This window comes from Protopterus annectens, chromosome 13.part0 (genome assembly GCF_019279795.1).
Source record: "Protopterus annectens isolate FY-2018-M chromosome 13.part0, PAN1.0, whole genome shotgun sequence".
Classification (NCBI taxonomy): domain Eukaryota; kingdom Metazoa; phylum Chordata; order Ceratodontiformes; family Protopteridae; genus Protopterus; species Protopterus annectens.
The window spans coordinates 396,955,636-396,975,426 of NC_056747.1; positions in this window are offsets into that span (position 1 = coordinate 396,955,636).

The window sequence follows — 19,791 nt, forward strand, 5'->3', positions numbered from 1 at the left end:
TCTAGCTCTGTTGACTCTGGGGGTGTATGCTGCAACAATACAGCATTAATAACCCTTCAAGTAGGTTAGACCTGTACTGAGTGATGTCAAATGGGCTAGCTATAACAGAGAAGCCATAGGGAGATCAAAAATGAGATGTAGGTATTCTGCAAGCATGTAAGACCCCCCACAAAAAACAGTGTTGTATTTAGTAATATTTCTGATTTTTGTATAATGTGTGGGTTGTTGAACAAAAGCTCCTGCAGCATTTATATTGCATTTAATTGTTTTGCTTTATTCCTTACACTAAAGAATGAATTAATCCTTTAATAGACCTGGATTGTGTAATATTGTCTAAACATGTTTTATTTATTTATTTATTTTACATTTGTTGACCGGGCTAGTCTAGCTGGATACATGTCCATTTTCAGTAGAGGTCCGGGGAGAAAAGCTCCACATAGTAATACATATTTAATAGATACTAAAAGAATAGAAGTTATACAGTATTGTTAAAAATAAATCAAATAATTTAAGATAATACAATAAAACTTTTTTTTTTTGTTGCATTTTAGTAATGTAGTACATTCTTCACAGCGTCCTTTACAGCAACTACAAATGGGTTGACATTTGTTAGGTCATTTAATTTTCCTTATATTGATGATCAGAAATGTCTGATCTTTAGCATCTATTATGGAGTCGTTGTTGCATATTACTGTGATACAGTCTTCTTTACAAGATCAGATTATAAAGGATTCCAGCATGTAATTAAAACCTGCTGTTCTAACAGTTAGTGCAGATGACTAAAGCTCTGACTTGTTAATTAACTGCTTCCAGTGACAAGGGTGCAGGGTTTGAATCTTGGCACCTTCATTAACTACTATGTGGCAATGAGCAAGTCACTTAACCAGATAACATTTGGAGCAATTGGAAATTTTGGCTAAGCCCCTTAATTGTGTCCAGGACTGCATGCCTAGAAAATATGAACCTGTAGTCATTATTTGTCAGCCATGTCCTACTGAACAGCTGATCTAGATGGGCCTATATCACATGAGTGAATTCTTAATTGAGTGAATCGCTATTTGTCGAACTGTATTAAGTGAAAGCTCAAGCGAATGCTCAATTAAGTGAATAGTTTCCCAGGGAAAAAAAAACAGTTGCCTGCCCACTAATCGAAATAAACAAAACTAAATTTAAAACTCTGCAAACTGGGGGGCTGTGCCCCCCCCAACTAAATATACCAACTCTGAGATCGCACTACAGTGGGGAAAAAGGCAAATACCCGATGATGGGCAACCATGTCCTTTCCCTGGGAAACAATTTGCTTAACCGAGCGTTCGCTTAATTGAGCTTTTGCTTAATACAGTTCGTCAAATAGTGATTTGCTCAATTAAGCATTTGCTTAAATGATATAAACCCGAGCTAGATCAGGAAATGTTTTTCTTCTTCACTTTTACAATTATCACAGAGATCTTTTAATGTAATATATGCAATGTATTCATCAAAGGCAGCAGGCACTGCATTTGTAGAATAAGTACTGAAATGCAACATTGTTTGACAGCAACAATCTCTGCATTAGTAATAGTTCTGCTTAATGAGGAATTATTCAGATATCTTTATTTCTGTAGAGAGACATTATGCATGTTGACTTAGCACATGTTAGCAACTGGTTAATATTTTTTTTTGCTTTCTTATGCTTTTATAAATACTCTTCTATTATAACTGTGCTAAACATGGATCTTATGATATGATGCTAGTGATCTTTATACCATTTCATGTAGTTCATCTCAAGCTACCAATGAAGTACCATTTATTTCTTCATAACAATAAAGGATGTGCAGTGAAAAAAGTGGCTGTAACTGCTGGTGGGGGTGGGGGCCGGGGGGGCTCTCTGTGGATGAAAGTACCTTTTTTTCTTAACTGGTTATTTTTAACCATTCTTTAATCTGGCTTTGCAGGATTAGTTTGAATGTGTGTGTGGATTAAGTTGGAATACTTTAGCAACTGTGTATGAGAGAAACACATTTCAAATATATAACTTAGGACATTATTATACTATTAATTTGTTGACACAGACCTCTGAGATGGATGCAGCAAACCATGTAGCTATAATTGTTGGGTTTCGGGGAACGTCTGTGGTTAAAAATGACTGACCTTGCTGAGCTGATAAAGTTAAAAAGTTGTAAGTCTGTATTTGCAGGACTGGTGTACATTTGTGTAAAGCAAACATGAATACCTTACTGATGTCACTATTATCACACACAGACATCTGATGTGTTTCTAGTCAATAAAGTGGCCATAACTGTTAAGTATAGATATTGGTAGATTATAATGACAGCAGTTTTAGTAGCCTTTTTTGTTTGAAATGTTCTGAAATTAGTCCTTTTGTCATTATTGGTTCAGACATTTTGTTTCATTGCTTACTTGACAAAGGTTCAAAACTACAAATTTAAAATACATTCTAACAAATGTTGGTGTATTAAACAAGAAGCCACTGGCATGACCTCCCAGAACACGCTTAAGATCCTTATCAGCTCCATCCATGAATCAGAGCTAGTCTGATACTGGAAGGAAGAGCTAGTGGACCCAGAGATGAATAGGGGCATGGGGATGGCTGGAAAGTATGAAGCAAAAAGGTCAAAAATAAAACCATTCTTCCAATTCAAAATGTAACTGAAATCGATTTCAAAAGAACAAACATTCAAATACCAGTACCAAGAGAGCTTCCCAGTCACATTCCAGATAGTACAATTTGACCCCAAAGTTTGTATGTTCGTTCCAATTTCAGTGCAAAGCCGACCAGGCAATGTGCCACATTGGTGATCCACTGCTGAACAATCATACCCATACCGCCCAACTGTACAGAATTACTTGGTTTTTACTGAGTTTTGGAGTTCAAATAATGGGGTGTCATGATTCCCGATCAGCACCCCTTCATTTCCGTTTTTTTTCCAGCTGTTTTTATTTTTTTTTCTTTCGTGCCTTTTTGAGCTGACATCATCACGTGCGCGATGATGTCAGCTCCTTCAGCCTATTGGAATTCAGCTCAAGGGCTCACGTGCTTTCCAGCTGGCTGTTTGAATGGATCTGTGACCAGGAAAACAATTGCTGCTGCAGAGCTTTGGCTGTTTTTGTTATTGCTGGTGGAGTTATCTGCACGGAGGAAACAACTGCTGTGTTGCTGCAGAGCTTTGGCTGTTTAAATTTGTGGAATATGGTTGTGTAAGTAACCAGAAAATATCCCAGTAATTTACTTTCCAATGATATAGTTTGGATTAGTGATATTTTAGTGTTTTGCTTTTTAAGGAACACTAACTCAATTCGAATACAAGCTAAATGTGCAGTTGGTTGAAAGCGTTTTAGTACCATTTTCATAGGTGCAGGAACTTTTACTGTACGGGCAGGGGCGGTCCGTGCTATTGGACTGCAGCCCCCTCAACTTAAAATAAAGAAAAATAAAGAAATAAAAAGAAAAAAAAATGTTAAAAATCGTGGACTTTCATGCATGCGCACTAGTCCGGACTGCTGAGACAGTCTGGAGCATGCGCAGATTGTCTCAGCAGCAGTCCTGACTGGGAAACATGAAGAATGGAGCTCCCAGAAGTCTATGCAGTTTTAAACTGCATAGACTGTCCTGGAACTCGCTGGGAAAATGCATCAGGGTCGGACTGCAACGTCAGCAGTCTGAAATTAGCTGCAGTCTCATCGGGCGTTGATCTCGCAATGGGCAGAGTCTGGTGTGGATTGGAGTTTGCTGCAGTCTCGTCGGGGGAAGATCTCACGACGGGGATGTGCGCAGGCGGATTTTCGTACTTTCAGACAGGGATTTGGATTTATGCTACAGGTGTGTGTGTGTGTGTGTGTGTGTGTGTGTGAAAATGCCCCAGGTGCAATATACTGGTGGTCAGACTCATGGTGGTGTGGTAGGGAATACCTCAGGCTTGAACTCTGTACCTTGTATGCAGGTGTTAAAGAGGTGAATTCCCTACCCACCACCATTTGTAAAAAAATTGCAGATTTTTGTCTCATATTTGATCTGATCTGTTCCTCATATCATCTGTGGTTTGTAAATGTTACAATGCTTGATATTTGATGGTGCAGTGGTAGCATTGTTGCCTCACAGCTGCAGGTTCTCAGGTTTGATTCTTGGCTGGGGTGCCGTCTTTGTGGGGTCTGTATCTTCTCCCTGTGTTTGTGTGGGTTTACTTTTGTGTCCTTCCATGTTACAAAGACATGGCTGCATTATTTCTTCCTGGGCCTCTGCTGAAAATTGTTTTTTTGTTCCAAGTCAGACTGTCCTGATTAACAAATGTTAAATAAAATTGACAGGCATTTGAATTTCAGACTTCAGGTTTCTGAATGTTTAATTCCTTACATATCTGATGGTGCAGTGGCAGTATTGTTGCCTCACAGCTATAGGTCTTCTGGTTTGATTCTTGGTTGGGGTGCCTTCTGTGTGGAGTCTGCATCTTATCCCTGTGTTTGTGTGGATTTGCTCTGGTGTCCTGCCATTTTACAAAGACATGTGTCTACAGTATTTCTCACTGGGCCTCTGCTGAAAATTGTTTTTTTCTTCCGTCAGAAGTAAAATTGACAGGCATTTGAATTTCAGACTTCATATTCTTCAGAAAATGCATAGTAAAACAACTTTTTATTCTAGCAATAAATATATAGTAACACAACCTTTTATTATAGCAATTTTCTAAGTTTATAAGATGACTATTTGAAATTTGTCCTTATTTTTGGGACTGTATTACCCTGTTATTGGCTTTGTCCAGATTTTTTGTGCTAAGGTTGACAGTGATGGCAAGAACTGAATTCACTGAATATGTTTGAGGGCTCTATTCCCTCATTACTGGGTTTGTCCAGATGTTTTGTGCTAAGAGGTTGACAGTTATGGTGAGAACTGAATTCATTAAATGATAGCCGTTTAAGTTTTAGTCTTCCTCTCTTTCACAAAGCAGCTGATTTCGTGTAGTGGTATGTTGCTCTGGAGGGAGTGCTTCCAGCACCATCTGAATGAAGAAAACCCCACAAAAGCTGTTTGGCCCAAAATACAGCCTACGATGAAAGAAGAAGAAGACGTAAGAACAACAATAAGGAAAGCGAAGTCAGGGAAGGTAACAGGCTTATATGAGGTCATGACAGATTTGAGCAAGATGTTGGGTGATTTAGGGGAGAAATGGATCCTGAGGGTACTCATATCACTGTAGAGAAAAAGACTTATCCCCAATGACTGGAGAATAAACAGACTAGTTCCAGTATACAAGAAAGTTGACATTCACAATTGAGCTGTACAGCGGTATCAAACTCCTGTCACAGTGCATGAAAGTTCTGGAGAGGGTGATTGATAAATGAATACACAAGAGTAGTAGAAAGTAAGATTGGAGATGAAAAGTTTGGCCTGAGATTAGGTTACAGCACAATCCAACACAATGTTTGGAGTGAGACACATTGTTAAATAAACTAGAGATGAGGAAAGAGTCCAACTGGGCATTCCTAGTCTTGAAAAAAGCATATGACAAGGTCTCAAGAAAACTGATTTGGGCAGTACTGCAAAGGTTCAAAGTCCCAGAAAAATTGGTAGAATTAGTGCAGACTATGTACAGGAAACCAATGACACAAGTATGAACAGAGTTCAGACTCATAGAGGGATTTCCAGTGGGAGTGGATTTGCATCAGTGTTCAGCTCTGGGCCCACTGCTATTCATACTGGTGATGGACTACATTAGCAAACAGGTTGGAGTCGGCATATCAAGAAAGTTTCTGTATACAGATGATGCGGCATTACTGGCAAACTCTGAACAAGAGCTTCAGCAAAGGATACAGGAATGGAATGCAAAACTGAAAGCAAATGGGATAAAACTGATCACATATAAGACAGTTGTTGGCAACATATGAGGGAAATCAAGAAAAAGATGAGAACTGAAACAGAAGGGAAAATACTCAAGCAGGTTAACAGATTTAAGTGCCTGGGAGGGTGACCGAGAGGAAGAAAATTCTGAATGAATAGATCAAAGCTAAAATCTGAGGGGCTGCAATAAACTGTCACAGAGTGTCGGGGCTGCGGTATGAAAAAAGAATACCAAAGAAGCTGAAATGTAAGGTGTACAAAACAGTGTTCTGACCAGTAATACTGCATGGTACACAAACTTGGGCAGTGAAGGTAGAGCAGTTGCTGAAGTTCGAAGTACAAATATTGTATTTAAAAGATACAAGGTTTAATCTGAGAAACAGTATGCAATGTTTTGGAAACCACTGAGGTTAAGTCATACAAAAAAGGCCAAATATAAATGCAAATTTGTTTGACAGATATATTTTTGTGAAATGTAAATGGATGGTCTACACAAAACTGATGTGTTGCTGTGGGCACCAGACTTCTTAGCTATAGTTCTAAATCTCTTATGTAGACTTAGTGGGCTTTGAGGTGTGGAGATTGCTACCAGCCATTATGTTACTATACTATATGGGTAATGTGAGTACAGACAACTGAGAGGGTCTATAGAACATGCTAAGTAGTTAGGACTGGAAAACAGTCCCAAAGTCCTAAATAAGAATAATAATATTGAATAACAGCTTTGGGACTCATTCAAAAATATGTCAATAAAACTATTAAGGGCTTTGTACTTTACTAAATTTAAAACTAGGAGGTTTATGAGAATTTCTTTATGTTATATAAATACAACTCCCGATTAATAGAAAACAGTTATATAAAACTGTAAGGCCATCCATTCAGCACAATATTAAATCATGCATACCTTAAAGTAAGATAAGGGTATCAAAGAGAAGCAAAAGGCTTCAGCGTGCTTCAAGACCATTAAACCCTGTACTAAACAGTAAGAATGGTTTATGCAAGAAACTTAAAAGGACTGAGAGCAAATTAAACTGAATACAGTAGGTTATACGGGCAGATTCTGAAGGGAATAATAAAAGAAAAAGACTTAAATGAGTCTGAGTCAAAATATTAAGGACATCTGTCCTGATTACATAAGGAGCAGAACTAGAGTCAGGAGGTTTCTGTGCAGCTTCATCTGCACTTCAGGATTTTTCACTTGATTTTTATCAACATTTCTCTATCATGTTTTTTGCAATGATTGCACTGATCTTGAGACAATCAGACACCCCAGTCATTTATGGTTCATGGATGGCTCTTGGTAATGTATCCTGTTCATCGCTTCTTATGGCATTATTGACTTAAATACCTGGGAATCACAATAACCCATGATTGGTGGGAGGAGCTTACTCAGCCACAGCCTATCACCTATCAAGCTCCATCAGTGAAATATGGAAAACGTTTCACAACCAGTGTCTGAACTGTAAAGTGGTCAAATCTTCATTTTTATCATATGGCAGTGAAAATGAGTAGAATATGTTCTGCCTCAGAAGAGCACCACACGTTACTAAGTTATTCTTCTAATATCATCCATGAGTGGGCTGAATCCTTTCCGATCAAGACAACTACACTAAATGAGGATTAGGTTTCCTATAATTTCTTTTTTTTTTTATTTTCCCTTGCTGAATGAGTTTGCAGACATCCAGAGAATACATCCTAATGATATTCATTAGTCTTGTCTGGCCTAGACAAACATGGCTGCCTATCTTTAACAGGTTGTAGTTCGGACAGCCATAGCATCTTTCCATTCTTCTTCATCAGTTGCCACAATAGGATCCATTTCTACCTTCTGGAGAGAGGTGACTCACTTACATTTAACATTAGAAAAAAATATTTTTATCTGTTTTTAATGGATATGGATACCTCATTCAAAGCAAGGTAACCACTCAATCTTCCTAATACATCACAGCAAAAACAGTATGCCGTTTTAGAAAGAATACCAGGGGAGGAGTGTCACCCTTATTTTTAGTTGGTTTTAGGAATTCTGGAGAGCTTGCAAATGTTATTTGATCTTAATCTCAACTACTTGACGTCCAGTGTATTTATTGGTCATTTCAATACTACACACTGCAGTGAAAGGTAAGCAAGGAGTGCAACATCTGGGGTTAACCACTTCACAACAGGAAGAAATCCGATGCTTTTCTAAGGCTAACTCAAAATAACCAAGATGTAAGAAAAGGAAAAGCTATAAATATCCTTAGTTGCAGCAGAGCTCACCAAGCTCAGTCAGACGGGTCCAGTTTGTAATGTCGAAATACTGAAATCCGTATCTCAGTATATTGGAATTACAATGCCAAAAACCCAAGCACAACTCACAATTCTGAAAACACACAACCGCGAAAGTCAAAATGACGACTACACATACAGTACACACAAAAACACAACCCCCCCCACCCCACAATCAAATAAATGCATCTACACTATAGATAAGCAGAGGGGCAAGCCATCCTGCACCCCCCATGTGGGGGTCTGCACCCCCACCCCCCTACTTATATATTCTAACTCCGAGATCGCACAAACAGAAACACAAACGAAACTCACACACACACACGCATCTTACAGTCCCTCACACACACACACATCACAGTCACAACACACACTTACACACACTAAAGCTCCTAACCAACACATTTACACACACAAACTAAATTCAACACATACCTCCACACACCGCACCAACGGAAGCGGAAATTCACCATCTCCGTGCTTCGGGATTTTGAATTTTGTGCTTCTGCCAGTTCCGCAACTTTGAGTTTTCAGCTTTGTAATTTTGAAATACTGAAATTTGGGATTTCAGTATTTCGAAATTACAAAGTGGACCCATCAGGCAGATTCTACAATTTAATCTATATCAGGTGCATTAATTGAAAATGGAACAGGTCATCAATCACAGCAAGTTGGTACATTCATAACTTTACTCCTATAAAGTGTACACTGCTTGTAAGTCACAGGTATCTGGTTAAAGACAGAACAAATACAAAGGAAGCTGGGTAGGTCAGGTTTAGGTCATGTGCCTCTGTTCAGTTCACACTGGTTTAGCTTTCTGAGTAAATAAGCTTTTAACCCAGTTTTGAAACGTAATGGCAAGTCAGTGTTTTGGATAGAGGAAGAGAGAGAATTTAAAAAAATGGGCTTAGAAATAGGAAATATTTTGTTACTGGATTTGCTTTCAGAAGGGGCTACTTGGAGCACTACCTGTTCTGAGTATCTTAGGTTGTGCATAGCAGGTAAGCAGACCTGCAAGAAATGGTACTATGGCATGCTGAATCAGAGAAAAAGCAAGTGAGAGCTAGAGGAAATCTGTAACATTTAGTGAGAGACGGCAGCTGAAGTCTGGCAAGTGTGGTGCAGTGTATCAACTTGAAAAGTAGTGTGTCAGACTGCAAACTACTGGGCACTGAACTGAATGCTAAGAGCAGCCATTCAGACATTTTTCTGTAGTAATTTTCATCATCATTAATACCATTCAACTATATATGTCTCTATCTGCTGAAACTGTTTTACTAATATGAAGAAAATGTTCTTTTATTCTTATATATTGGATTGACAGTCTTTATACCATATAATGAAAGTGAGTTAAGAAATTGCTTAATAAATAAAGAAATAATGCTGTGTAGGTGGAAAAATATAATAAAGCACTATAAAACATATAAAACACAATAAACATGTTAAGCGCTTTCGCATAAAATGCTTCTTCAGACCATAAAAATACACAGTGCATACATACTATATATATATTCCTACATCCAATGAAACCATTCAATTAATTAGAATTAACCAATTAACATATCACTTAAAATAAAAAGGACTTATTTGCTTCAGGTTAGGTCTTAAAGAGACCTTACCATTTAAGCCTTTATTCCTATCTGCTTGCAGATTTAAAATCCAATACAGTTCTCTATTCTCTGTAATAGTCTTAATATCCCCTAGCCTTTCACTTATGTCAACAGTTTCAATTGCCTTGAACTTGTGTTCTACACCCATGTCTATAACATGTTTAGCTAATGAGTTTTGAGTATTCCCCTACCTAATCTCTTAAACGTGTTCCCTAATTCTGTCTCTAGAACAACGATCTGTCTTCCCTACATAAAAATGTTTATAAAGTTCACACTGGGCCAAGCATACCAAATGTTTCATAAAGCTATTAGCTATTACTTTAAAGAAGTTTCCTATTAGTGGTGGGATGTATAAACATAATGTCACCATCTACAGAGGCACAAAAATTATAGCTACCACACTGGAACATGCCAGAATTCATGGGTTGTAGTGGATTATTCTTCTTCTAGCACAACATCCTTTTGAGTGACTTTCTATTTGTAAATCTAAATGTGGGTTTGGATCCAATCACACCATTCACAGAATGATCTGATGTAAGAATGTGCTAGTTCTTCTCAATAATACTACATATCGACTTAACATTATTAGAGTATGTTATAGTAACAGGAACACCTGCCATACATAAATCTGATATCCTACTGGCATAACTACTATCACTATCGACCAGAGTTCTCTCAGAGAAATATAGTTTACTCCTTCCATTCCTGGTAGTGTTAGTAACTACCAGTTCTCTGTCCAACTCACTTGTGGAATATCCCCTACCCTGTTGTTCATGGCGCATTACATTTGTTTCTTCCTAAAACATCTCATCTCTATTATGTAGCCTAGATAGCCTTAATATTTATCCTTGTATTATTAATAAAAACAAATGGCTACTTGGAAACAAATGTATGCATTGTTTCTCGGGTTGATTGGAAACGACTGCCTGCTATCTAAAAACACTGTTTCACAACATGAAAACAGACTTATTGCTTGATTTTGATGATGATTGTTGACAAACCTGGACAGTAAAATTACAATGCCCATTATAAATTAGATGCATGACTTAAATGACTTTATATTACAGGAGACTACACAAAGGCATTACAGGAAATGAGGTTTGGTAACAAACCAATTTGTCTAGGGACATCTTCAGGTAGGGGTTTAGTAATGGGTTTGAGGAAGGTAAGTGAAGAAGCTAGTTGGGAGGGAGGAAAGGGTTAAATAGGAAAGTAGAATGACTGGAAGTAAGTGAGGTAAGTATAGGGAGGGACCTAATAAGTTTTGTGAGGGTGTAACTGGGTAAGGAATTACATTTTGGCATGAACTTGCTACACAGCAGGATTACGTTCAAAACAACTGGTAGGAACTTAGGTGGTCAGGTAGGCCTGGATCACTTGTAGTATGATGGAACAGGTGAGTGATGGTCAGTATTTGTTTCCTGTCTCTATCTCCAGAGGTGATATTAGTATATTGAGGTTGTACAGTTATTTGTCAATGGGTGAGGATAAATGATATATGTTAATAATTGAAAATTCCTTAAAATGGTTGCTTTCTGTCTCAGTTTTATTTGTCACTTTCCATACAATTATCTAATCGTCGCTGACTTACACATATAATTGGTTTCTCTCAAATAATTTCAGTGGTGGGGGTAGTATAGTTCTTCCCTGTGGAATAGGTTCTGTTTCTGTGGCGTTCGCTTTTCAAAACTCACCTGCTTTATAGAAGCATCTTATGGGCTGAGCACTAACATTTTGGAGACTAGGGATTCTACGTAAGTCATACAAAATTACATTTGTTTATTGCCCATTCAGTTAATGTGTTCTGTGGTTGGTTGCTTTCAGTCAAATGGTGAGTTGCTATTTAGGGTGTCTTCACAGGCAACTAGATTCACCGCGCATGTACGTTGTTGCTTTGACTGTTAGAGGAGGGGGGAGTAACATTTAATGGTGGATGTGTGAGGTGCTTTTAACTGTTCAGATGTCGCAGAAAGTCCAGATGCTACTGCATAATTTTGATCAGTTTTCATAAGTGTGGGCAGTTTTGCTTCATACACTGCAAACATTTTCTGTAAGAGGGCTTTCTTGCTAATAATGTTAGAGAAAGAGCACAGTTCTAAACTTGCTGTTTCCTTGTATTAGGTCAGTGGAGCTATAGGCAAGATGTGAAGCCTTTGATTAGCAGTCGGATGGCTTCTTGATCTGGGAGACAGGGCGGTTTGGAGGAGGTCATTTGTGCTTCAGTTGTGGAAAGGCATTTGTCTTTTCAGTGGTGCAAGTCTTTGAGCTGGATTGCTTGTGTTGTTTTGCTGTGCTTGTGGTTTGGCTGCTGGGGTTTTTATGGTGGAGGTAGTCAGGGGTGCCTGGCCAGACAGTCACAACTGAAAACGGAAGATATACATATTTTTGTGGGGGGTGAGGATGGTGGGCAGAGATTTGGGGGGGCACCTGTGTGGAAGATGTTCAGCATGCTTCTTAACTGCACAGATTCTAAGAATGTTGTGATCTTTGCAACACAGTGTTGGGGGACTGAAGCCATTAAGTAATGACATTCAAGTGAGTTCTGGCTTCAAGTCTGTTAGAAGGGGTCAAAGGAGTGGAGATGAGCTTTTAACTTCCCAGATTGTGTCGTAGCTCTCACCCGTCCAGAATTTACAGAAGGTCTAAGTGTATAAGTGTTTTTTTTTTTGGGGGGGGGGCATTGTCCATTGTAAATGATGAGGTGTGGGTCGACGGCCAGGTTTACAGTCACAAAATAAAGGCATACTCTGGAATTCTGGGGGAAGGCATGCAACAACATTTGTGTTATATTAGCCACTTTCTAAGTGGTAAGTGCAGTATTTATAATCTCTGACAGCCACAGTTATTACCCTTCCACCAGTATCTACACACTGTAATAATTGTCCAAATATAGTATTAATCAGGTAAACAGCAAATTGCTTTGAGAGATTTGAGGAGTCGTGATTGGCTTATTGTGGGCTGAGAGTTGGTTGTTACCATGTGCCCCTCATGCATGTGTGGTGGTGCAATAACCATCACATGTGAAGTAGCCTGCTTCTCACTTGTACAGGGGTAGTAATATCAGTAGATCAGAGACTGCATTCAGGACCGAAAGCCACTATATATTTTATAAGTTTAGATCATACCTGTCAACTGTCCAGTTCTTTGCAGACTGTCCAGATTTTGCCTATTAAAGTTATGTTTTTTTTTCTGGCAACTGGGATGATCTGGGGATTGTAGTCACCAGATAATGACATACATTTCAGTTTCAAACGTCAAGTCATTCAGTGAATGCATGTTTTCCTCTTTGGCTTGGCTACCTTTCGGTTTGTTTTGGGGTCCCAGATTGACATAATTTTGTGAGGCAAATGGGGTGAGGGGGTTAATTGTGCAGCTGTACTACTGCAGGGCACTGTTTAATTAAAATGTTTCAGATTTTCACAGAAGGTGCAGGTTGGCTCATAGTTTGGTCAGTTTTTTTCTAAACACTAGCAAACTGCTGAGGACTGAAGTCGGGAAACGCTGGCAGATACATTCTTAGATGTAACAGACACAGGTAGTGGGTCCTTCAAATTTATACTAAGACAAGATCTGTTAGTCTACCAGCTTTTGAGGTTGGCAACTTTCTGAGTTTGTAAGAGCAATATTTAATAAGTGTCCCTATTCAGCCTTTGTTCACCATTATTTGTAGCCTTCTCCAACCTGTTCTAAGAGGTCAGTAAAATTTGAGCGGTTGAGAAGTATGATGGAGGTGGTTAGGGATGTAAAAAAAAAAAAGATTAAATAACTTTTGAAATGCTAATTGTGGAACAGTTGCTTCACTTGTGATGAGGTAAGTGGGCTCATCGTTGGTCACAGGTTCAACTTTCAGGCTAAAGTTTGGCTAGAGGGTGAGACAACTAGCAAGCGCCAATAGTAAGGGTAGCCTCAGCTATGGCTATTACCTCTCCACCACATCGTCAACAGAGTGGATGGTAGCTCAGAGTGGTAGCTATTTATTATAAAGTTTACTTTGTATTATGGAATTAGGGGTTGAGCCTTCTAAAGAAGGTAGTCATTAAATTGATTGTGGACATGTCCTATGGATCTGTGTGTGTGTGCTTCGGGGTAGAAATCAGGGTCGGAACAAACTGGTGTGGTGTATACATGAATCTTTGAGGACTTGATAGCTCCACATTAAGTAGGGGAGGCACATCACTACAGTGAGTTCTCCAGGACTTCCATACTTCTAATAGAGAAGGAATTCATACAGAGTTACAGTTGTCTTTTATTTTGCAGACGGCAGAAGTGCAGAGTTGCTTCAGTTAGTGGCCTGAGGGAAGTGGACTTGACAGGTGAGGATGAGGCTGCAGTGGAGGTGCCGGCTGCTGGAGTAGTACGCAATGAGGTCAGTTTTTTCCAGCAGTGGGCCCAGTGAGAACAGAAGATGAAGAGAAGGTAGCCGGAACAGAGCATCTAAATATGGAGAGGTTTTTAGCCTGAGTAGGAGCTGCAGGAAGGAGTCCAGCAGATGCAAGGTAATGTTTCTGATTTTGTGCATGGAGCAGCAGGAGTGAATTCAAGGCTACATTACCATTAGCCAGGGTCTTCACAGGAATGAGTCAGGTTGTAGGAATATTATCTTGGAAGCACACCACATAGTATAGGAGATGGGTATATTTATTACACCACATAACTGCTTAGCACTGAAGGAAGATATTAGGTGGTGCATTTGGGTAGGGATTTATGTTCATACAGATACTGCCGGTACCTGGATTGGCCTTTGTTGGGAAGCATTAGATGGGAGGGTTTGCACGATGGCTTCATACATCATGTCACCAAGTTTAGGGTAGTTCAACATTAGCTCTGGCAGACCGGGGGTTTGCTAGTCAGGCTGTGTGGCTTTGTACATGATCTGTAACTATGTGGAGAGGACCACAACAACATTAGGGATGGGGCCAAGTGTTTGATGTCTGTGGGGAGTTGAGGGCATGCTATGGATCAGGGTTAGTGTTGTGGCTGGTAGTGGCAGGACAGGTAGGGAATATTGACTGCTGTGGTCAGTAAGTTGGTGTAGTAACCATGAGTAGTGGCAACTAGGTAAGATTTAGTGCACTGGTAGAGCGGTTTGTTTGAGAAGGAGTTTTTCATTTCCTAGGTCAAGGATTATGACAACGGCAGGGTATTAATATGCTTTGGGAAGGAGATGATGCAGTTGGCTAGGGTGCTAGCTAGGACTGTCTTTAGGCAGTAGCGAGTTTGGGGGAGGGGCTTAAGGTTAGCTCTGAGTGCTGTGGCTAGGGTACTAGCCAAGATTGTCATTAGGAACTAGTGAATTTGGGGTGTTTAAGGTTATGCAGGAGTTTAGGGGTTTCAAAGCAGTCAATACATTAATCAGGAGCACAGTTATTATGGCAATGTTACCTTTCAGGTATGATATGTTGCCTGAGTACTTCATTGCTGGGCATCGTAGGTGAGTTTTCAGGAACTAGGTAATGGAGGAATCGGGTAAAGGAGCATACCTCTACTGTACAGTTTTTCCCAGAATGTCCAAATATCGGCCTTATAATTTTGGTCCATTTTTTCATACAAATTCAGGTTTTCTGATAATTAGTGTCAAATCATTTGAAGTTAGAGAATTCCCATCAGAAAATTCATGCTACTGCAAACCTGTTCTACCTTTCTAAGTATGCGACATTAACATTTAAAATTGTCCTTAGTTTGGGCTTTGTCCCACTTTTGTTTATTGCTTTTTCCAGATTTCTTGGTCTAAGAAGCTGAGAGGCATGTAAGGGAGTTGTATATTTTTGGAAAGTTAACATTGGTGGAGCAAGGTTACAGACGCATGCCTGGTGAGGGAAGGCAGGGTTAAGACTGATGAGCAGTCAAGTTGTGGCCATGGCAGGATGGCTCATGACTGAGTTGTTTCAGGAGAATTGCGTTGGTTTGCCCCATGGACATACATGGGAGCTACAGAGCATGTGACGTGGGATGTAGATGCAGGTGGCACACATGATTTGCTGGCATTATAGTTTGGGGGAATGATTAGCTTGCATTACTGGCCAAGCTATCAAGGATCAGGCTGAAATGTCATTTGGGGGTAATGTTATGCTGACCAAGACTTAAAATGGATTCACTGGAAGTGCAATCAGTTTGGTGTGCTGGTTTTCTGGGAAGAGGTTTACACTCATTTTGGGGTGCATTGGTGGGCCATTGTATTTAGTAAGGGAGGTGAATTCATTTTTAATATAAAAAATATCTCTTTTGGCTATTCTTATATCTGTTGGGGAGGCTAAAGGGGGCGGCAGTTATGTCTGGAAAAACACAATTGGGTTTGCATTGTTTGAGGTGGCATTGCAGCCCCTTACAGTCTTTGTGACACATTTGCCAGGTTACGATGTGGGAATAATTCTGGAGTTACAGCTGGAAAGATAAGAGAGGATTGGTGATTTAAAGAGGTTATATCAAGGTATGTGTATTGTGTGGTTTGAGGATGTACCATGGTTATTTTGGCTTTGGGGAGGGCTCATCAGTTTAAATTTGGCTATTTAGACAACTGGTTGCTTTGGTGATTTGTTTGTTAGGGCACTGGGAGGTTGAGGGCAGGGATCCAGTTTGGTTTGGAGGGTATGGAGTACACCAAATGACTTTGATTCAACCTTTAAGTATGGCTAGGTTTGTTTTGGTTGGTTTTCTGGAAGTTTTGGAATGAAGGAGGGCAAACAGCCTGGTCAGGCTGGTGGGGGGAGAAGAAGGCCAGGCTTGTCCCTCTTCTGTTCCTCCTCTGGTGTTGGAGGTTCATTTCAGTGAGTTGGGAAATACAAGTGAGAGTTTGGATGCTGCTTGACAAGTATAAGTAAGTGGAGGTGAGGATGCTGCTTATTTGGTTGGATGGTTATTTCAATGAGATGGCAATTTCAAGTCAGTGGTTGGACGTTTCTTGATAAGTAAAGTAAGAGAGTCCCACTCTAATATCACCCACCCCATCAAGCCACTACCTTTCTTTCCACCCCACTAACTACCTTGATTATAGCAAGCTCAGATGCTTATAAGCCTAGTACTTATTATACAGCAGGAACTTCTTATTGTAACATTTGTTAATGTCTGTTATGTACTTCGCAGATAAAGATTCTAGTTGTCTACTGATGTACTATGTTCTTCATCTGTAAATATGTTTGTAATTAATTGCTATGTTAATCAAATTGTTAATCGCTATGTAATCCAATGTAACTACTGTCTGTTTATTTTAACTGTGGAGTTTTCTCCCCGGCCCTTCGCTGAAAATGGGCCTACGTCCAGTCGGACACTTCTGGTCAAAAAATGTAAATAAATAAATAAATAGGTAAGAATGCTGTTTACTCAGTCAGGGTGAGCAGGGTCACGTTGCCCCAAGTTAACTGTTATATGGATGTTTATGCTGTGATTAATAAATGAAAATATTAGTTGGGCAATGAAGTTATATTTATGGAATTTTAATAAACGTCGTAAAATGTCATTTGGTGTGATGTGTGTTTATTGAAGGGAACCGGGATAATACCGATTACTCATGACAGTATTTGTTCATTTGTACATCTACAAGGCTGTCTGACTCTGAGTTCTAACAAGCTGTAAAAACATTTTTGGACTAATAAGTGGGTATATTCTGAATGCTCTTCGCATGTAGAAAGCAGTGACAATATGCTATCACTGAAACTTTGAGAAGTTTTCATGAAGCTGTCAGGTTGCTTGCTATGTGCTTAATAGTATTAGACCATACTTGTCACCCTCATAAGTGGGTAGTAGAGTTAGCTGTGTCTCATAAGAAAATGAGTGAGTGAAACTGAATAAAAGGGGATAAAATATGATCCTGAGTCTAATGCTAAATTTGGTTATTTAAATATGGATGTGTAACCATACAGCTGTTAAAGAATCTGAAGCAGTTTTCTCTAGTTTTTAAAAACTATGTAGAATGAACAATGTAAAGTGTGCTTCAAACTGGACAATGTCTCCAAATGTGTTTGAGCATACACATTTATGAAGAATGTTGTTATATGATGATGATAAATGTTTCAGACAAGAAAATGAGTTCTGCCCAATGGTGGAGCTTTGAGTTTTAATACCATTAGCAGTCCAAGGAAAACTGAATGTAAGTTAAGGTGTAAATGTTAAAATATAGAATAGAAGAATCAGGATTTTGGGATGATGATGATGATAGCAGGATTATATGCTCCACTTTAATATGGTCGGACTTTTTATTTTCTTTGACATTTATACTGAAGAAGGTTTATAAAAAGTAAGGCAATATTTTGAGGTGATGCTACACCTAAGATGTATGTGCTATCAAGATGATGTTAGTTTGACAGCAGGTGATGGGAATGTGTATACAGAGGTCCTTTTGCTTAAAATAGCACTGTTATGAATGTTATAGGGGTTACAACACATAATTCCATCTATAGAGAGAAATAATCATATGCTGCAATTGTTATGATTCTGCTATAATTTTACTTACGTCAGCTATGTGATCAAAGCAGGCATTATAAAACTAACAAGGGGAGGTGATTATAAAATGATAAACAATATTTTAAAATGACACATCACTAAAAGGGGGTTTAATTTGGGAGATAGATTTATTAGAAGTGAGAGGTTTTTGTAATAAGAATTGGTAACGATGGATGTGCAGAAAATGTTACATAATACTAAAAATGAATGGAGGCTTATATGAACCAGTCATCTTGGTAGAAATGGATCAACAATTTTTCAAACTACTAGAGGATGGGAATAAAAAGTTTGGTGGTCACACTGAAGTATATCGATTGTAAAGCTGAAGTATATGTAGAAGGACTGAGATTATGTATATATGATTATCCAGAACTAGGATAGTCTCACAAGGGTAATAGTTCATTGTTGTTACCAAAATTATGGAAATTACTTAAAACCTGTGTCAAAGATGTAAATATGTTGCTGGTTTCCAAACCTGATTTGAAAAAAAAAAAGGTTTCCAGTATAATGTAAAGGCATTAGCATGTGCAGTCTCCCATACAATATTCTCACAGACGAGAAGACGCAGGTTAGAGAAGTAAGCACGGACAATGGAGGAAGCAGCCTGTGGGGGTGTAGGACTATGTGGTCAGCAGCAGCTCAAGAATAGGGTGTGGTGTTTCTGTCATTTGTGGACACCCTGAAGGGGAGACTAGAAGGTATTGCAGCAGCTATATGGAAGCTGCTTATTACAAGGGTGAGATTTGAGCAGATGTCTTGAATTCATACTTATGAGAGCGTGTGTGATGAGCATGAAGCATCATTACACACTCTTCCTCAGAGAGATAGTGGTTCATCCCATAAGTTTCATTTTCTTGGATAAACAAAAACATTCCTTGCTCTGGCCACAGTGTGATGTCTTTTTCCATAGCTTTTGTGTTCCAAGTGTAGCAACTTCACTTAGCAATGTTAAGAACATATGTTAGAGACATGATAAGATCTCCCTCTCCTAAAAAGGAATGTGTAAAAAAAAAAAAAAAAGAGGAAGTGGAGAGATGGTCAGCAGTGAAGACAAAAGTCCAAAAATAAAATAAAATTAAATTGAAACAAAAAAAATAGGACTGCACACTTAAAATAATAGAAAATATGCTTTTAAAGTATTTTAGTATCTGATACTTGTTAAAACAACATTTTCATAATGACAATGCAAAACAGTAGATACTACAAACTTCAGAAGCTGCATTTATTCCTCTGGTAGGACTTTGCTATTTATATTTTTGGTTTACATATTTAAACATTTTCATAATGTTTATGGCCACTGATAGTGTTGTGAACCTTAAACAATAAAATTCTGCTGCATTTTATAATCATTCCTCATAAGAAGAGAATAGCTAATGATGCAGCCATAAAGATGATTTTAAGAAAATGAAAGTGGATAAAACTACAAATGATTTATTTCCTAACAATTATTGGTCGATAACTACAACACACAGTTTTTGGGAAAACTGTGCCCTTGCTCAGTTCATGCCTACACACTAAATCTGAAGCTATTCCTGGCACCATTATTCATCAGTACAGAAATTCCCTACAAAGTAAGATGAAAAACATTACTAGAGATATTGTCTTGATGAATAAGCACCATTTTATTCTATTACCTACTGAAAAAGACAA